Source organism: Carcharhinus amblyrhynchos, chromosome 7 (assembly GCF_965287045.1).
Source record: "Carcharhinus amblyrhynchos chromosome 7, sCarAmb.v2.hapA, whole genome shotgun sequence".
NCBI classification, from domain to species: Eukaryota; Metazoa; Chordata; class Chondrichthyes; order Carcharhiniformes; family Carcharhinidae; genus Carcharhinus; species Carcharhinus amblyrhynchos.
Window position 1 is genome coordinate 119270981 of NC_137330.1, and position 19704 is coordinate 119290684.

Sequence of the window (19704 nt, forward strand, 5' to 3'; positions counted from 1 at the left end):
ATTTATTGTCCATCCCTAGTTGTCCTTGAGAAGATGGTGATGAATTGCCTTCTTGAATCGCTGCGTCCATGTTCTGTGGTTGATCCTCAATGCTGTTAGGGAGGGAGTTCCAGGATTTTGACCCAGCAACTGCGAAGGAATGACGATATATTTCCAAAGTAAGAAGTCTCACAATACCAGGTTAAAATCCAACAGGTTTATTTGGTAGCACAAGCCACTAGCTTTCAGAGCACTGCTCCTTCATCAGGTGAGTGGGAGTTCTGTTCACAAACTGGGCATAAAACAACACACACTCAATTTACAAAATAATGGTTGGAATGCAAGTCTTTACAGGTAATCAAGTCTTAAAGGCACAGACAATGTGAATGGAGAGAGGGTTAAGCACAGGTTAAAGAGATGTGTATTGTCTCCAGCCAGGACAGTTCATGAGATTTTGCAAGCCCAGGTAAGTCGTGGGGGTTACACATAGCGTGACATGAACCCAAGATCTTGGCTGAGGCTGTCCTCATGTGTGCAGAACTTGGCTATCAGTTTCTGCTCCGTGATTCTGCATTGTTGTGTGTCGTGAAGGCTGCCTTGGAGAATGCTTGTCTGAAGATCATAGGTTGAATGCCCGTGACTACTGAAATGTTCCCCAACAGGAAGAGAACAGTCTTGTGGTGATTGTCGAGCGGTGTTCATTCATCCATTGTTGTAGCATCTGCATGGTCTCCCCAATGTACTATTGCCTCGGGATATCCTTTCCTGCAGACGTTACAACAACGGATGAATGAACACTGCTCGATAATCACCAGACAAGAGTGTTCCCTCCCTGTTGGGGAACACTTTAGCAGTCATGGGCTTTCAGCCTCTGATCTTCGGGTAAGCATTCTCCAAAATGGCCTTCACGACATATGACAGTGCAGAATCGCTGAGCAGAAACTGATAGCCAAGTTCCGCACACATGAGGACAGCCTCAACCAGGATCTTGGGTTCATGTCACATTATCTGTAACCCCCACGACTTGCCTGGGCTTGCAAAATCCTCACTAACTGTCCAAGCTAGAGACAATACCCATCTCTTTAACCTGTGCTTAACGCTCTCTCCACTCACATTGTCTGTACCTTTAAGACTTGATTACCTGTAAAGACTTGCATTCCAACCATTATTTTGTAAATTGAGTTTGTGTCTTTATATGCCCTGTTTGTGAACAGAACTCCCACTCACCTGATGAAGGAGCAGCGCGCTGAAAGTTTGTATCTTGTGCTACCAAACAAACCTGTTGAATTTTAACCTGGTTTTGTGAGACTTCTTACTTTGCTTACACCAGTCCAACACCGGCATCTTCACACCATGATATATTTCCAAGTCAGAATGGTGAGTGGCTTGGAGGGGAACTTGCAAGTGGCGGTGTTCCCATTTATCTGCTGCCCTTGTCCTTCTAGATGGAAGTGGTCATGGGTTTAGAAGGTGCTGTCTAAGGATCTTTGGTGAATTGCTGCAGTGCATCTTGTAGATAGTATACACTGCTGCTACTGAGCATCAGTGGTGGAGGGAGTGGATGTTTGTAAATTGAGGTGTATAACATTGAGGGGTATGGACAGGGTGATTAGGAAGCAGCTGTTCTCTTTGGTTGAGGGGTCAATCATGAGGTTAGATTGAGGGACAGGAGATTCAGAGGGGATTTGAGAAAAAAAATCACTTAGAGGGTGGTAGGGAATTGGAATGCATAACCTGGGAAGGTAGTGGAGATGATGTGGATATGCTGGCGTTGGACTGGGGTAAACACAGTAAAAAGTCAGACAACACCAGGTTTTAGTCCAACCGATTTATTTGATAGTAAACTCACTAGCTTTTGAGGGGTTTCCCTCTTCTTCAGGTGAATGGAGAGTTCTGGCCTCAGACAGAACATATAAAGCGCGGACAGTTTACAGATTACTGACTAGAATGCAAATCTTTACACCTAACCTGCTGTTCAAGTCCTAAAGTGGCTGACAATGTGTGTGGAAGGAGCACTGATCACAGGTTAAAGAGATGTGTATTGTCTCCAGACTGTACAGTAAGTGAGGTTTTGCAAACGCAGGCAAGTCACGGGGGTTACAGATAGTGCGACATGAGCCCAAGATCCCTGTTGAGACCGTCCTCATGTGTGCGGAACTTGGCTATCAGTCTCTGCTCAGCGACCCTGCGCTGTCGTGTGCCGTGAAGGCCGCCTTGGAGAATGCTTACGTGAAGGTCAGAGGCTGAATGCCCGTGACCACTGACTTCCTGTTGGCAGACACTTCAGTGGTCACAGGCATTCAGCCTCTGACCTTCAGGTAAGCATTCTCCAAGGTGGCCTTCATGACACACAACAGCGCAGGGTCGCTGAGCAGAGACTGATAGCCAAGTTCCGCACACATGAGGACGGTCTCAATAGGGATCTTGGATTCATGTCACACTATCTGTAACCCCCGTGACTTGCCTGGGTTTGCAAAATCTCACTTACTGTACAGTCTGGAGACAATACATATCTCTAACCTGTGATCAGTGCTCCTTCCACACACATTGTCAGCCACTTTAGGACTTGAACAGCAGGTTAGGTGTAAAGATTCGCATTCTAATCAGTGATCTGTAAACTGTCTGTGCTTTATATGCTCTGTCTGAGGCCAGAACTCTCCATTCACCTGAAGAAGAGGGAAACCCCTCGAAAGCTAGTGAGTTTAGTATCAAATAAATCGGTTGGACTAAAACCTGGTGTTGTCAGACTTTTTACAAGGTAGTGGAGGCCAGAAATCTTACAACCTTTAATCAACATTTGGATGAGCACACTTGAAATATCACACAACTCAAGGATATGAGATAAGTGCTGGAAAAAGGAATTAGCTTGACTTCAGTGGTAGTTATTATCAATGGGCCAAAGGGCCTTTTCTGGGCATAAGGACTCTATGGGCCTGATTTCAACATTTTGATTCTAACTGCTGGTCGGACTTGAATCTGTTAGTGTTTTAGATCTGACTTTTAGATCTGCTCTCAGGCACCCCATATGCACTCTGCCTGAAAAGAAATCAGTGATTCCAAATCACACTGCACAAGCTTGTGCATGGGGCTTAACATGCCCAAAACCCAGCAGCTCTGATCAGCATCTTCAACAGTACCTGTGCAGAAAACAAAAGAAAAACACTCCCCTGCTATATCGCTCCTGGGCTGGATAATGCCTGGTCGCAACAGAAATTGCCCCACCCTCACAACATAACTATCCCTCTTATCCGCCTATCCCCCCGCTACCCAAACTAATCGCGGCCTCCTTCTCCTTCCATCGATCGCACGCAGAATGGCAACAGACCCCCCCCCCCTTCCCGGCCCACCAATTGCAAGCAGAGTGACAGCAGACCCCTCCTCCCCTCCCACCGATTGCAAGAAGAGTAGCAGCGGATCCCCCGCCTTCCCCCCCATCGATTGCAAGCAGAGTGGCGGTGGACACCGCCTTCCTCCCCACCGATCATATACCGAATAACAATGGACCCCCTGCCCCTGACCTCCTGCTCGCTCCTCTGCCCACCCACCAGAGAACCATCTTACCCGCCTCCCTCCCCCCACCAGTAAGCCATCTGGCCTGCCTCCCTCCCCAACCCACCCGAGAGCCATCTGACCACTCACACACACACACACCACCACCATTGTTCTGAATCAGAGAGATGCCAGAAGCTCTGGACTTACCACCACAGAAGCTGGAGCACCCAACTTGGACCTTCGCGGACCATGTATGCTTCACGTCGAAAATCTGGACAGGAGAACACAGTGGTAAAGAGAGAAATGCAGGTAAAGTTGGGCATCTAGCCCATTAATTCAATTTAAATGCATTCAAATGCGTTTAAACTTTACCATGTGTTCACACCTGAAAACGGGTGCAACTTGATGGTAAAATTGGGTCCTATGACTCTACATCATTATGTTTAAGAACCTCTCAATTAAATTCCAAACTGTAATCACTCCCAGGTATCCATTATTCTATATATAAACGATCCGAAGCTGTCAATTGGATTCCAGTCTGTAATCACTCCCAGGCATCCATTATTCTACATATAAACCATTTGAATCTCAAAATTACTTTCCAGTCTTGTACACAGTTTATTTATTGATGTGTTGAACTGTCTGCTATGCTCTGTGATCGTGTTAAATCCTGAGAATCAAGTTAATTGCGTGTGAACATTTTTCACATTAGATGTGAAAAATACAGAAAGGATTTTGAGGACAAGATTTATGATGGAGAGGATCCTGAGGGACAAGATTTATGAGCATTTAGAGAAGTTTAGAATGATCAGGAATAGTCAGCACGGCTTTGTCAAGGGCAGGTCATGCCTTACGAGCCTAGCTGAGTTCTTTGAAAATGTGACTGAACACATTGACGAAGAAAGAGCGGTGGACGTGGTTTACATGGACTTCAGTTTGATAAGGTCCCCCATGCAAGACTTCTTGAGAAGGTGAGAGGGCATGGGATCCAAGGGGCTGTTGCCTTTTGGATCCAGAACTGGCTTGCCTGCAGAAGGCAGAGAGTGGTTGTGGATGGGTCTTTTTCTGCATGGAGATCGGTCACCAGTGGAGTGCCCCAGGGATCTGTTCTAGGACCCTTGCTGTTTGTCATTTTCATAAATGACCTAGATGAGGAAGTGGAGGGATGGGTTAGTAAGTTTGCCGACGATATGAAGGTTAATGGTGTTGTGGATGGTCTGGAGGGATGTCAGAAGTTGCAGTGTGACATAGATAGGATGCAAAACTGGGCGGAGAAGTGGCAGATGGACTTCAACGTGGAGGATGCGAATAGTTTGGCGGGTATTAAAGATAGAAGAATGGCAGGAGTTGAGGGCCTGAATGCGATCACTGTCACTAGAGAGGTAGTGCTCGACAGACTAGCGGGACTGATGGTGGACAAGTCCCTAGGACTGGATGGAATGCATCCCAGGGTTCTGAAGGAAATGGCGGCGGTGATAGTGGATGCCTTAGTGATTATTTTCCAAACCTCGCTGGATTCTGGGGAAGTGCTGGAAGATTGGAAAACGGCTAATGTTACGCCGCTGTTTAAAAAGGGTAGCAGGCAAAAGGCAGGGAATTATAGGCCGGTTAGTTTAACGTCTGTTGTAGGAAAAATGCTTGAATCCGTCATCAAAGAAGAAATAGCGAGGCATCTTGAGAAGAATTGTTTGATAGAGCAGACACAGCACGGACTTGTTAAGGGGAAGTCGTGTCTGACGAATTTATTGGAATTCTATGAGGATGTGTCTAGTGCGGTGGACGGAGGGGAACTGGTGGATGTGGTGATTTTAGATTTTCAGAAGGCGTTTGATAAGGTGCCGCACAAAAGGCTGTTACAGAAGGTTGGGGCATGGAGCTGGGGGTAAGGTGTTAGCGTGGATAGAGGATTGGCTGTCAAATAGGAGGCAGAGAGTAGGTGTCAATGGGTGCTATTCGGATTGGCGGTTGGTGACTAGAGGAGTGTCCCAGGGGTCGGTGCTGGGGCCTCAGCTATTTACCATTTATATAGATGATCTGGAGGAGGGAGCTGAGTGTAGGGTGTCGAAATTTGCTGATGACACAAAGATAAGTGGAACAGCAAATTGTGCGGAGGGTGTAAAAAGTCTGCAGAGGGATCTCGATAGGCTGAGCGAGTGGGCGAGGACCTGGCAGATGGAATACAATGTTGGCAAGTGTGAGGTTATCCACTTTGGCAGGAATAATAGCAGGAGGGACTACTATTTAAAGGGCAAAAAGCTGCAGCATGCTATGGTGCAGAGGGACCTGGGGGTCCTTGTGCATGAGTCGCAAAAACCCAGCCTACAGGTGCAGCAGGTGATCAGGAAGGCAAATTAGATGCTGGCCTTCATAGTGAGGGGGATTGAATATAATAGTAGGGAGGTCTTGCTGCAACTGTACGGGGCACTGGTGAGGCCGCAGCTGGAGTACTGTGTGCAGTTTTGGTCACCGCACTTGCGCAAGGATATTTTGGCCTTGGAGGGAGTGCAGAGGAGGTTCACTAGGCTGATACCGGAGTTGAGGGGGTTGAGCTATGAGGAGAGGCTGAATAGACTGGGCTTGTACTCGTTGGAGTTTAGAAGGATGAGGGGGGATCTTATTGAGACATATAAGATGATGAAGGGGATGGATAGGGTAGAGGTGGAGAGGTTCTTCCTGGTCAGAAAGGACAGCAGGACTAGAGGGCACAGCCTCAAGATAAGGGGGGGCAGTTTAGAACAGAGTTGAGGAGGAACTTCTTCACTCAAAGGGTGGTGAATTTCTGGAATTCTCTGCCCGTTGAAGTGGTGGAGGCTACCTCACTAAATATATTTAAGACGCGGGTAGATAGGTTTTTGGTAGGCAAGGGGGTTAAGGGTTATGGGGAGAAAGCGGGAAAGTGGAACTGAGCCACTTCAGATCAGCCATGATCTTATTGAATGGCGGGGCAGGCTCAAGGGGCTAGATGGCTTACTCCTGCTCCTATTTCTTATGTTCTTATATTAAATGTGTAGTGGTCCATTTTGGCAGGACCATTGGGATGCAGGAGTACAATATCAAGGGTAGGAGTCTTAGCTGTGTTTGAAGAGCAGAAGGATCTTGGGGTCTGGGTCCATAGGACTCTTAAATTGGCCTCGCAGGTGGAGGATGTGGTCAAGAAGGCGTATGGTGTGCTGGCCTTCATTAGTCGAGGGATTGAGTTTAGGAGTCGAGAGGTAATGCTGCAACATCATAGGACCCTTGTCAGGCCCCACTTGGAGTACTGTGCGCAGTTCTGGTCGCCTCACTACAGGAAGGATGTGGAAGCTATTGAGAGGGTGCAGAGGAGATTTACAAGGATGTTGCCTGGATTGGGAGGCATGCCTTATGAAGATAGGTTGAGGGAGCTAGTTCTCTTCTCCCTGGAGAGACGAAGGTTGAGAGGCGACCTGATAGAGGTTTATAAAATATTGAGAGGAATAGATAGGGTGGATTCTCGGAGGCTGTTTCCCAGGGCTGAAATGGTCGCTACAAGAGGACACAGGTTTAAGGTGCTGGGAAGCAAGTACAGAGGAGATGTTAGGGGTAAGTTTTTCACTTAGAGGGTGATGAGTGAGTGGAATCGGCTGCCATCGGTGGTGGTAGAGGTGAACTCGCTGGGGTCTTTTAAAAGACTTCTGGATGAGTATATGGGATCTAATGGGATTGGGAGTTACAGATAGTTCTGTGGCTTGGTAGGTATAGATGTGATCCGTGCAACTTGTGGGCCGAAGGGCCTGTTTGTGCTGTAGTGTTCTATGTTCTATGTCTGCAGCAAATAGCTGGCCTGTCATTTATCTTCAGACCATGACATTGTGCTCACTGGGATGAATTGCAGTAATCAGGGCTGACTAACTATCATGCAATAAACTGCAGACAGAAGAAACACCTGCGATCCCTCGGTACTGTCTCACTTCGCTGCTGCTGGCCACCTCTAACGCCGTGCCTCTTCATTAAATTCATTTCCAAGGATTAACTGCAAGAGGAGTTTGATGATCTTTTTAAGTGCCCTGGGCAAACCAGTGAGAAAATATATTTATTCGTGATAATCTATTATGGCTTGTTCCAAGGTGTACCTCATACAGATATCCATTAGATTGATGAGCTGCAGAATGTTTCTCTATGTCACAACAGCTCCTATCTGGGATATTGCATGTTTAGTTTGTTCTTAGGGTTGGCATGATACAGATACTAATCCTCCTGCAGTGGGGCACAAATCTCCCAGCAACAGCAGTTTGGGTCTAACCAAGGTTCAGAGTTTGGTTGAGGCCAACACAGAGCCCAAGGAATCAGGGATAGAGGTGGGGCCTGTCAAAGGCAATAGTAACTTTATTGCCCATCCCTATTTGCCCTTGAGAAAATGGTAGTGCGCCTACTGCTAGCTACAGTTAGTGTATTTAGGCTTTACAGTGATTACGACAATTTGCAAATATATTCTCAGTAAGATACTGTGAGGCAGTTAATTTTGAAGGGAATCTGAGTGCGACTACTGATAGTTATTGATATAATTTCAGCCAGTTACTGGTGGAATCAATGTTCCTCCCACATCTGATTTCACACTTTGCAAATCCTCACCACCACTCAACCCCACCTAGCTTCTGTTTTCCCCTTCTCCCCATCCCTGTTTTGCAGCTTTTGGGGATAGGCTTCCCAATGTTCTAAGTTTCTCACATAACAGCAGCTGCTGTGAGGCCATGAGCAAATAATTCTCAACAGCAGTGGACCCAAGCTTTAGACAATGGATACAACAGCATTTCCAGATGTCACTTGTTCATATGGTCAAATGTCACATGTTCAGATGCCACGTGAACTGGATGTCAGGTGGTCAGAATTCACATGATCAAACCTGGCAAATGCCACAAACCAAACTTGTCGATATTAAGACTCAAAGGTTACATGAATAAATATGTTTGCAACCTGATTGCAGAGCTCAGAAACAAAGTTGATCATAGTGTCAGTATGGCACATAAGGAGATCCTTCAGTCCATTTATTCCATTCTATCTCTCTGCAGAGTAATCCAATCAAATCTTCCTTCTGCAAGACTGGGGATAAAACTTCACTGACAATATCTATGAATTATATTTTCTCATGTCTTCTAGAAATCTTTCTAAAATGATATGCTTTTCAGTTTGATTTGATTTACCATTGTCACATTTATTGGGATACAGTGAAAAGTATTGTTTCTTGTGTGCTATACAGACAAAGCATACCATTCATAGAGTACACAGAGGAGAAGGGAAGGAGAGGTGCAGAAGATAGTGTTACAGTCATAGCTAGGGTGAGGAGAAAGATCAGCTTGATATATATTAGGTCCATTCAAAAGTCTGATAACAGCAGGGAAGAATTTGTTCTTGAGCCGGTTGTAATGTGATACTTTTTCATCTTTTTACCAACAGAAGACAGTGGAAGAGAGAATGTCTGGGGTCTGTGGGATCCTTGATTGTTCTGGCTGTTTTTCTGAGGCAGCGGGAGTATAGATGGAGTCACTGGATGGGAGGCTGGTTTGCATGATGGTTGGGCTACGTTCACAGCATTTTGTAGGTTCTTGCAGTTTTGGGCAGAGGCAGAGCAGGTTGCTGGTGTCACCTTTAACAGGTTTGAGATGACAGCTGTCTTTTTTGAGCTTTGCTCATCTCTTATGCCCTTTGAAAGTGCAGCCAAGTTTTGAACATATTCCTTGAGGATAGCAGCAAGCCAGCAGTTAACAGTAACAGCTAAGAACTTCAACGGTCTGAATCAATAATCATAGAATCCCTAAAACTCAGGAGGAGGCCATTGAGCCCATTGAGCCTGCACTGACAATAATCCCTCCCAGGGCCTATCCCCTGAACCTCACAGGTTTACCCTCCTAATCCACCTGACACTAAGGAGCAATTTATTCTGGCCAATGAATCTAACCCACACATCTTTGGACTGTGGGAGGAAATGGGAGCATCCAGAGGAATGTCCAAACTTCACACAGTCACCAGAGGCCGGAATTGAACCCAGGTTCCTGGTGCTGTGAGGCAGCAGTGCTACTCACTGTACCACCATGCTGCCCCCAACTGTGCCACCGTAATATACATGATACAATTCAAACTCAATCAGCTTTAACCTAATCCCAAAATGCTTGATGAATCTATTGGAATTATTTAACTAGTAGAGTTGACCATGGAGAACCAGTGGATGTGACTTATTTAGACTTTCAGAAGGCTTTTGACAAGGTCTCACATAACAGACTACTATGTCAAATTAAATTACATAGGATTGAAGGTAATTTCTTGAGATGGATCGAAAGCTAGTTAGCAGATAGGGAGCAGTGAGTGAGCATAAATGGGTCTTTTCATTGGCAGTCAGTGACTAGTGGGATTCTGCAGTGATCTGTACTAAGACCCCTACTATTTACATTATAGATTAATGATTTGGAAGAGGGAACTGAATGTATTATCTCCAAATTTGCAGATGATACAAAGTTGAATGGGAGGGTGAGCTGTTAGGAGGATGCAGAGATGCTTTCAGTCGCTGAAAGTAAGCGCGCAAGTAATTGATTTTAGTGAGACTGGTTGAAGGAAAAAACATTAATGAGAACATGAAGTTAGTTAGAACATTAGTTTCAACTTGATCATGGATAAAGATCAATCTGGTCCTCAGGTTGAGGTTCTGAACTGAAAAAAGGCCAAATTTGAAGAAATGAGAAATGATCTAAAAAGCATGGATTGGGACAGGCTGTTCTCTAGAAAGGATGTGATTGGTAAGTGGGAGGCCTTCAAAGGAGAAATTTTAAGAGTGCAGAGTTTGTATGTTCCTCTCAGGATTAAAGGCAAAGTAAATAATAATAAGGAACCTTGGTTCTCGAGGGATATTGCACATTTGGTAAAGAAGAAGAGAGAGATGTATGACATGTATAGGCAACAGGAAACAAATAAGATGCTTGAAGAGTATAAAAAGTGCTAGAAACTACTTAAGAAGGAAATCAGGAGGGCTAAAAGAAGACATGAGGTTGCTTTGGTAGTCAAGGTGAAGGATAATCCTAAGAGTTTCTACAGGTATATTAACAGCAAAAGGATAGTAAGGGATAAAATTGGTCTTCTTGAAGATCAGAGTGGTCGGCTTTGTATGGGACCAAAAGAAATGGAGGAGATATTAAATGGGTTTTTTGCATCCATATTTACTAAGGAAACTGGCATAGAGTCTACAGAAATAAGACAAATAAGTAGGGAGATCATGGAACCTATACAGATTAAAGGGGAGGAGGTGCTTGCTGTCTTGAGGCAAATCAGAGTGGATAAATCCCCAGGACTGGACAGGTTATTCCCTCGGACCTTGAAGGAGACTAGTGTTGAAATTGCAGGGGCCCTGGCAGATATATTTAAAATGTCGTTATCCACGGGTGAGGTGCTGGATCATTGGAGGATAGCTCATGTTGTTCCGTTGTTTAAAAAAGGCTCAAAAAGTAATCTGGGAAATTATAGGCCGGTAAGCTTGAAGGAGTAATAAGAGATAGGATCTATAAATACTTGGATAGACAGGGACTTATTGGGGTGAGTCAACATGGCTTTGTGCGTGGTAAGTCATGTTTAGCCAATCTATTAGAGATTTTTGAGGAGGTTACTAGGAAAGTGGATGAAAGGAAGGCAGTGGATGTTGTTTACATGGACTTCAGTAAGGCCTTTGACAAGGTCCCACATGGGAGGTTAGGAAGGTTCAGTCGCTAGGTATACATGGAGAGGTAGTAAATTAGATTAGACATTGGCTCAATGGAAGAAGCCAGCAAGTGGTAGTGGAGGATTGCTTCTCTGAGTGGAGGCCTGTGACTAGTGGTGTGCCACAGGGATCAGTGCTGGGTCCATTGTTGTTTGTCATCTATATCAATGATCTGGATGATAATGTGGTAAATTGGATCAGCAAATTTGCTGATGATACAAAGGTGGGAGGTGTAGTAGACAGTGAGGAAGGTTTTCAAAGCTTGCAGAGGGATTTGGACCAGCTAGAAAAATGGGCTGAAAAATGGCAGATGGAGTTTAATGCAGACAAGTGTGAGGTATTGTACTTTAGAAGGACAAATCAAGGTAGAACATACATGGTAAATGATAGGACACTGAAGAGTGTAGTAGAACAGAGGGATTTGGGAATACAGATACATAATTCCCTAAAAGTGGCGTCACAGGTAGATAGGATTGTAAAAAGTGCTTTTGGAACATTGGCCTTTATAAATCAAAGTATTGAGTATAAGAGTTGGAATTTTATAGTGAGGTTGTATAAGACATTGGTGAGGCTGAATTTAGAGTATTGTGTGCAGTTTTGGTCACCTAATTACAGGAAGGATATTAGTAAGGTTGAAAGTATGCAGAAAAGGTTTACAAGGATGTTGCCGGGACTTGAGAAACTGAGTTACAGTGGAAGGTTGAATAGGTTAGGACTTTATTCCCTGGAGCGAAGAAAAATGAGGGGAAATTTGATGGAGGTGTATAAAATTATGATGGGTATAGATAGAGTAAATGCAAGCAGGCTTTTTCCACTGAGGCTAGAGGAGAAAAAAACTAGAGGACATGGGCTAAGGGTGAAAGAGGAAAAGTTTTAAGGGAATATTACGGGGGGGCGGGGTTCTTCACATAGTGAGTGGTGGGAGTGTGAAATGAGCTGAATGAAGATGAAGTGGTAAATGCAGGCTCACTTTTAACATTTAAGAAAAGCTTGGACAGGTACATGGATGAGAGGGGTGTGGAGGGATATGGTCCAGATGCAGGTCAGTGGGACTAGGCAGAAAAATGGCTCGACACAGCCAAGAAGGGCCAAAAGGGCCTGTTTCTGTGCTGTAGTGTTCGTTGGTTCTATGGTATGGTTCTATGAAATAGAATTCTCGTGCCCTTGTATGAAATGAAATATAAATAAATATTTAGATGCAGTTGCTGGATAAAAAGATATATTGAGAGAGATAGATAGATAAAGAGTTAGACAGAAAGCTAATAACAAAAGGATGAAACTCATCAGGGAAGCAAATTTTATAAATAATAACATTTAATTGGTGCTCCTGTTAAACACAATGAGTCACCCTGTGGAGATGAACCTGTGCTAACCACAGCCCTACTGATGTGGCTCTGATTACTCCACAAGTACTGTTCACGGAGAGAAATTATGTAACAGGACCCCACAGTCACAAAGGCCTCATTAGCTCACCGACATTCAATTAACAGCTAACCTCCTCAACAAGGAGGCCGTTAATTACATCCCACAGTACCAGTGCAGGTAGGTTGTCGCTAGTTCACTTTCTTTTAATACACTGCTCCAGAGTTTGTGTGCACAATAAATTGGGGGATTTTTGTCATTGCTTAGCCTCATCCCATTCAGGGCATCTTTGCTCCCTGTTTACTCCTTCAAATGTGCATTGTTCACTGTCTGGCTCTTTAAGGGTATGGTTGCTTGATTCCATCCCTTTAAGGGCACATTGACTTACAGCCTCCCTAATTGATGGTGTATTTATTCATTTTAAGAGTCTGTTTACCTACTACTTTAATGGTATGGTTACATATTACCTGCCCCATTAGTGGTACATTTATTCCTTGCTTACTTCTTTAAGAATTTATTTGCATGCAGCCTGTCCTTTAGGAATGCATTTACTCAGTGCATGCACTTCCTCACTCGCTGCTTCTGAAGTGTCCATTTACTTTCTACCTAGTATTGACATTGCAGCCCTGAGTGAAACTCGTCTTGCCAACGTAGGTCAGTTGACTGAAACTGGAGGTGGATACACATTTTTCTGGAGCAGTCGCAGCAGCGATGAGTGTCGTGATGCTGGAGTTGGATTCACCGTCAGGAGTCACCTTGTTCGGAAACTTGATAGTCTACCCAAGGGTGTGAACGACTGGCTTATGACATTACAGCTTCCACTATAGAACAGAAGTCAAACCACCCTGATTAGCGCCTGTGCCCCTACAATGAACAACCTGGACAAGATGAAAGACAAGTTCTAGACGCCCTACTATGAGCAGTGAGCAGTACCGATAAGCTGATCTTGCTTGGCAATTTCAATGCAAGAGTAGGGTGTGACTCTACAATCTGGCAGGGAGTCATTGGGAGGCATGGAGTGGGCAAGTGTAACAGTAACGGCCTACTCTTAATGAAGACCTGTGCAGCACATGACCTCCTCATCACCAACACAACCTTCCTTCTGCCTACCTGTAACAAGACCTCCTGGATGGACTCCCGCTCTGAGCATTGGCATCTTATTGACTATGTCATTATCAGAAGAAAAGACAGGCAGGATGTCCGGGTGACCAAGGCCATGTGTGGTGCTCACTGCTGGACAGATTACAGGCTCATTGTCTCCAAAATGAGGTTCTGCATCAGACCCAAGAGGCCCACAAGGAAGCAAGGTTATGAAAAGAATCAATGCAGCCAAGCTAAAGAACACCAGCATAGCTTCAGCACTGGCTGAAGACTTAGAAATGAAGCTTGCTAACCTATACCTCGCAGGAAGCATTGAGGACAACTGGGAATGCTTCAGGGATGTTGTCCATTCATCTGTACTGAAGATGCTCAGGCCGTCTACCCACAAGCAGCATGACTGGTTCAATGAGAATGATGAGGAGATACAGGCTCTACCTGTTGAAAAGCACCGTCTTCATCGGGCCTATTAAAACGACCGATCATCAGCTGCCAAGAAAAATGCTTTTACCAGTGCTTGCAGGACAGTCCAGAATAAACTGCATAAAATGCAGGATGCTTGGCTGAGCGCCAAGGCAGATGAAATACAGGGATACGCTGACAGAAATGACTTGAAACGGTTCTACAAAGCCCTCAACACTCTCTACAGACCTCAATCTCTCGGGAGTTCCCCCTCCTGAGTACAGATGATACAACTCATTATAGAGAGAGCTCAGATCTTGCAGAGATGGGCTGAACACTTTGAAGTCATCCTCAACCGACTGTCATCTATTAACGATGAGGCAATAGACAGGATTCCCCAGGTCGATACCAACAGTGCCGTGGATGACCCACCTGTAGTAGCCGAAGTCACAAAAGCTGTCAGCCAGCTATACAGTGGCAAAGCTCCGGGGCAGATGCCATACAGGCAGAGATCTACAAAGCTGCTGGTCCTGTACTTACCGAGAATCTCACTGAGTTGTTCAGTCCTTTTGGAAGCAAGGATCCGTTCCTCAGGAACTTAAAGATGCTTCCATCGTACACCTCTACAAGAGGAAGGGCAATTGGCAAGTATGCGAGAACCACCAAGGAATCTTGCTGCTCTCCATCACAGGAAAAACCCCCGCAAGAGTTCTGCTAAATGTCTGGTCACTCATCTGGAGCTGGGTCTGCTTCCAGAGTCACAGTGTGGCTTCTGCAAAGATCACGGGACTATTGATATGATTTTTGCTGAGCGCCAACTTCAGGAGAAGTGTCAGGAGCAGAATCATGAGCTCTACACAATCTTTGCTGATCTCGCGAAAGTCTTCAACACTGTCAGGCGACAAGGCCTGTGGAGGATCATGTCAAAGTTCAGCTGGCCCCCCACATTCATTCAGATGGCATGCCAGTTCCATGATGGCATGATGGCCAGCGTACTGGACGGCGGAGAATCCTCTGACGCATTCCCAGTCACCAATGGCATCAAACAGGGCTATGTGCTTGCACCCATACTGTTCAGTATGTTTACTGCCATGCTGAATGATGCTTTCCAGGACAGTGTTGCTGGAATCAGCCTCAAGCACAGAGTGGATGGGAAGCTTTTCAACCTGAGGAGACTTCAACTATTACCAAAGTGAAGGAGACTGTTCTGAGAGACTTTCTTTTTGCCGATGACTGTGCCCTGTATACTGGCTCAAAGCCAGGATTGCAAGTCAGTATGGACAAATTTTCCACAGCTTTTGACAATTTTGCCTCACTGTCAACATTAAAAAGACTGAAGTCATGCACCAGCCTGCTCCTCATGCACCGTACACAGAACCCATCTTCACAATCAAAGAGCAGAAACTACAGACAGAGGACCAGTTCACTTATCTTGGCAGCACCCTCTCCCAAGCAGTGACTATTGATACAGAAGTTAACTGCAGAATAGCAAAGGCAAGTTCTGCTTTTGGTTGACTGCGCTCCACTGTATGGGAACATCGAGGAATCAGCCCAGCAACAAAACTGAAGGTGTATGCCTGTGAAACGTGGACTGTGTATCGAAGGCATGCAAGACAGCCAATCATTTCCACGTGACTTGTCTTCGCAGAAGATTATGCATCAGATGGCAAAGTACCAGACACTGAAGTTCTCTCTAGAGCAAGTCTACCATCAGTCCACACACTGCTGATGAGACACAGGCCTGGTGGGCAGGTCATGTCATCCGTATGCCAGATGAGCGCATACCCAAGCAGCTCCTTTTTGAGGAACTCTTTGCTGGAAGATGCTCATATGGAGGCAGAAGAAATCTACAAAGATACACTCAAGGCCTCCCTGAAATGGCTTGACATAGACACAATCACCTGGGAAACGCAGGCACAAAACTATCCTACCTGGTGCTGCCTCATCCACAAGGGCTGTCTAGCTTACGAAGCAAGGTGCATTGCTGAAGCATAACTTAAGTGCGAGCTGCGCAAGTCCAGAGCCACCAGTACAACAACTACAGTGCCTACACAAGTCTGTCCAATATGTGCTAGGTCATTCTGTACCCAAATTGGCCTGATCAGTTATCTCTGGACACACCGCATCCAGCCTCAAAATGATTAATGGTATCGAGGTCCTCATTGATAACGATGTACGAACAACAACCTATCTGTATAGATGCATGTTACCATTATTTTGTAAATTGAATTTGTGTCTTTATATGCCCTATTTGTGAACAGAATTCCCACTTATCTGATGAAGGAGCAGCGCTCCAAAAGCTAGTGGCTTGTGCTACTAAATAAACCAGTTGGACTTTGGTGTTGTGAGACTTCTTACTGTAGATGCACTTTTGCACATTTCATTAGTGCAACTAAAGATATTTATTAATAAGAATTGTACAGCAGCCACACGGCTGTAACTAGCTCCCAAAATGTCTCTGCCTATGAGGCCTTCTCACCACTCTAATCTCCCAAAATGTCTCTGCCTATGAGGCCTTCTCACCACTCTGATCACCTAGGCCAAGTAACCCTTACTCTGCTGTGTCCTCATAGGGACAATCACTACAAATACCCCTACAAAAGTGCATTTGCTCACTGTCTGCCCCATTAAGGCTTTCTTGCTGCCTAACACTTTAAGCATGTGTTCAAATGTCCTGATCCCTTTAAGGGTGCATGTGATCTCTGCCTGCCCTGTTAACATTGAGTTTGCTTGCCACAAATCCTTTTAATTGTACAGTTATGTCTTATTAAGGGTACTTTTGTAAAGAAAAACATCAGTACAGGGCCACAGCTAATGTATCATTTTTGAAGTGTAGTCACTATCCCAATGCAGAAAATGCCCCAGCTAACTTGTGCACAGCAGAATCCTACAACAGCAATACAATACCGAGGGTGTGTAGTTATTTTACAGTAAAACGTCTGACAACACCAGGTTTTAGTCCAACCTATTTGTTTGATAATATACTCGCAAGCTTTCGGGGTTAGCCCCTTTGTCAGGTGAATGGAGAGTTCTGGCCTCAGACAGAGCATATAAAGCACAGACAGTTTAGAGATTACTGATTAGAATGCGAATCCTTACACCTAACCTGCTGTTCAAGACCTGAAGTGGCTGATAATGTGAGTGGAAGGAGCACTGATCACAATTTAAAGAGATGTGTATTGTCTCCAGACAGTACAGTAAGTGAGGTTTTGCAAACCCAGGCAAGTCACGGGGGTTACAGATAGTGCGACATGAACCCAAGATCCCTGTTGAGACCGTCCTCATGTGTGCGGAACTTGGCTATCAGTCTCTGTTCAGTGACTCTGCGCTGTCGTGTGTCGTGAAGGCCGCCTTCAGCCACTTCAGGTCTTGAACAGCAGGTTAGGTGTAAGGATTCGCATTCTAATCAGTAATCTCTAAACTGTCTGTGCTTTATATGCTCTGTCTGAGGCCAGAACTCTCCATTCACCTGACGAAGGGGCTAACCCCGAAAGCTTGCGAGTATATTATCAAATAAATAGGTTGGACTGGTGTTGTCAGACTTTTTACTGTGTTTACGCCAGTCCAACGCCGGCATACCCACATCATGGTTATTTTACAGGACAGAGGATAACTCGCCTGTTCTTCTTTGAAGTCGTACCAAGGGATCTTTTATGCCCGCTAGGCAGACAGGGTCTCAGTTAAATGCTGGAGAGGGGACAGAGGAGATTCACAGGATGTTGTCTGCGATGAAGCAATTGAGCTATGAAGAGAGGCTGGATAGGCTCAGATAATTTTCCTTAGAGCAGTGAGGACTGAGGGGAGGGGGAATGTGATTGAGGTGTATAAGATAATGAGTGCTATGGACAGGGTGGGTAGAAAGCAGCTGTTCACTTTGGTTGAAGGGTCAATAATGAGGGGGCATAATTTTAAAGTGAGGGGGAGGAGATTTAGAGGGGAATCTGAGGAAAGTTTCATTCACCCAGAGAGTGCTGGTAGTTTGGAATGCGCTACCTGGGAAAGTAGCAGAGGCAGAAGACTTCACAACCTTTAAAAAGTATATGGATGGGTACTTGAAATGTTATAATATTCAAGGCTATGGGCTAAATGCTGGAAAATGGGATTTGTGTGGGTTTAGGCCAGAATTCTGCGACCTTGTCTGTGGCTGGGATTCTCCAGATCTGCTGCAGTGAATGGAGATTTGGCTGGAACACTAAATTCTCCATTCCCGCTGGCAGCAGTGGCAGGTTGTGTGACATCGGATAATTCTGGCCTTAGTATAGTTTTGTCAGTGCAGACTCGATAGACTGAAAGGCCTGTTTTGTATTGTCTGACTCTATGACTATGAAAGACAGCACTTCTGACAGGGTAGCACTCCTTCAGTACTGCTCTGGAGTGCCAGGCTGAACTTTATGCTCAAGTCTCTGGAGTGGGATGTCAATCCACAACTTTCTGATTCAAAAGTAGGAATGCTGAGCCGTGGCGGATACATTCGATTACTCCTAAGATATGAAGAATGCATGTGCTCATCCTGCCTCATTAATGTTTTCTGTCACGTTGCTATGCTGGGCAAGGTGACAGGCAGGTTTGGTCAACCAAAATTCTCGTTAAAAGATTCCGTGCTTTCCTGCTTGTGGGCTCAGGGTCAAATAAAACCTCCCACTGTGTCGGAAGTATGTTCATGAGTTTAAATCCAGCTTCCAGCTTAAAATGTCTCTTGTTACAACCCAGAGTACAAATGAAATTGAACAAGTATTTTAAATGGAGATTGATCTCACCATTATACACTGCAGAGTAAAGTTAGAGTGGGATCAGATTGGGATCATGTGACAGACAAAGCCTTAGGTCACTTGCGACCATAAGACGTAGGAGCAAAAGTAGGCTATTCAGCCCATCGAGTCTGCTCCACCATTCAACAGGATCATGACTGATCCAATGTGATAAACCTCAACTCCACTTTCCCACCGTACAATCCTCAAAGCCTTTGGTTCCCTTACTGATTAAAATTCTGTCAATGCTAGCCTTGAACTGTTAGGAATTTGGAAGTTAATGAGGTTAACAGTGAACTTGAGATGAAAACAGAAGTGGATATCAGGCAGGAAATTAGAGGCATAAACTGTAAAGAGGTTTTCTCAGGGAAATGTACAGAAGAAATGTGGCAAATTTTCAAGGAATGTTTGTCTGGAGTTCTGTACAGCAACGTTCCAATGAGACAGGGAAGTTATCGTAGGCTAAAACCGTGGTGCACAAAAGCTGTAATGAATTTAGTCAAGAAGAAAAGAAAAGCTTACAAAAGGTTCAGGGAGCTAGGTAATGCTAGAGATCTAGAAGAGTATACGGCTAGTAGGAAGGAACTTAAGAAGGAAATTAGGAGAGCCAGAAGGGGTCATGAGAAGGCCTTGGCACGTCGGATTAAGGAAAACCCCAAGGCTTTCTACAAGTATGTGAGGAGCAAGAGGATAAGACATGAAGAAATAGGACCTATCAGGTGTGACGGTGGGAAGGTTTGTATAGAACCAGTAGAAATTGCAGAGGTACTCAATGAATACTTTACTTCAGTGTTCACAGTGGAAAAAGATCTTGGTAGTTGTAGTGCAGACTTGCAGTGGACTGAAAAGCTTGAGTATGTAGATACTAAGAAAGAGGATGTATTGGAGCTTTTGAAAAGCATCAAGTTAGATAAGTCGCTGGGA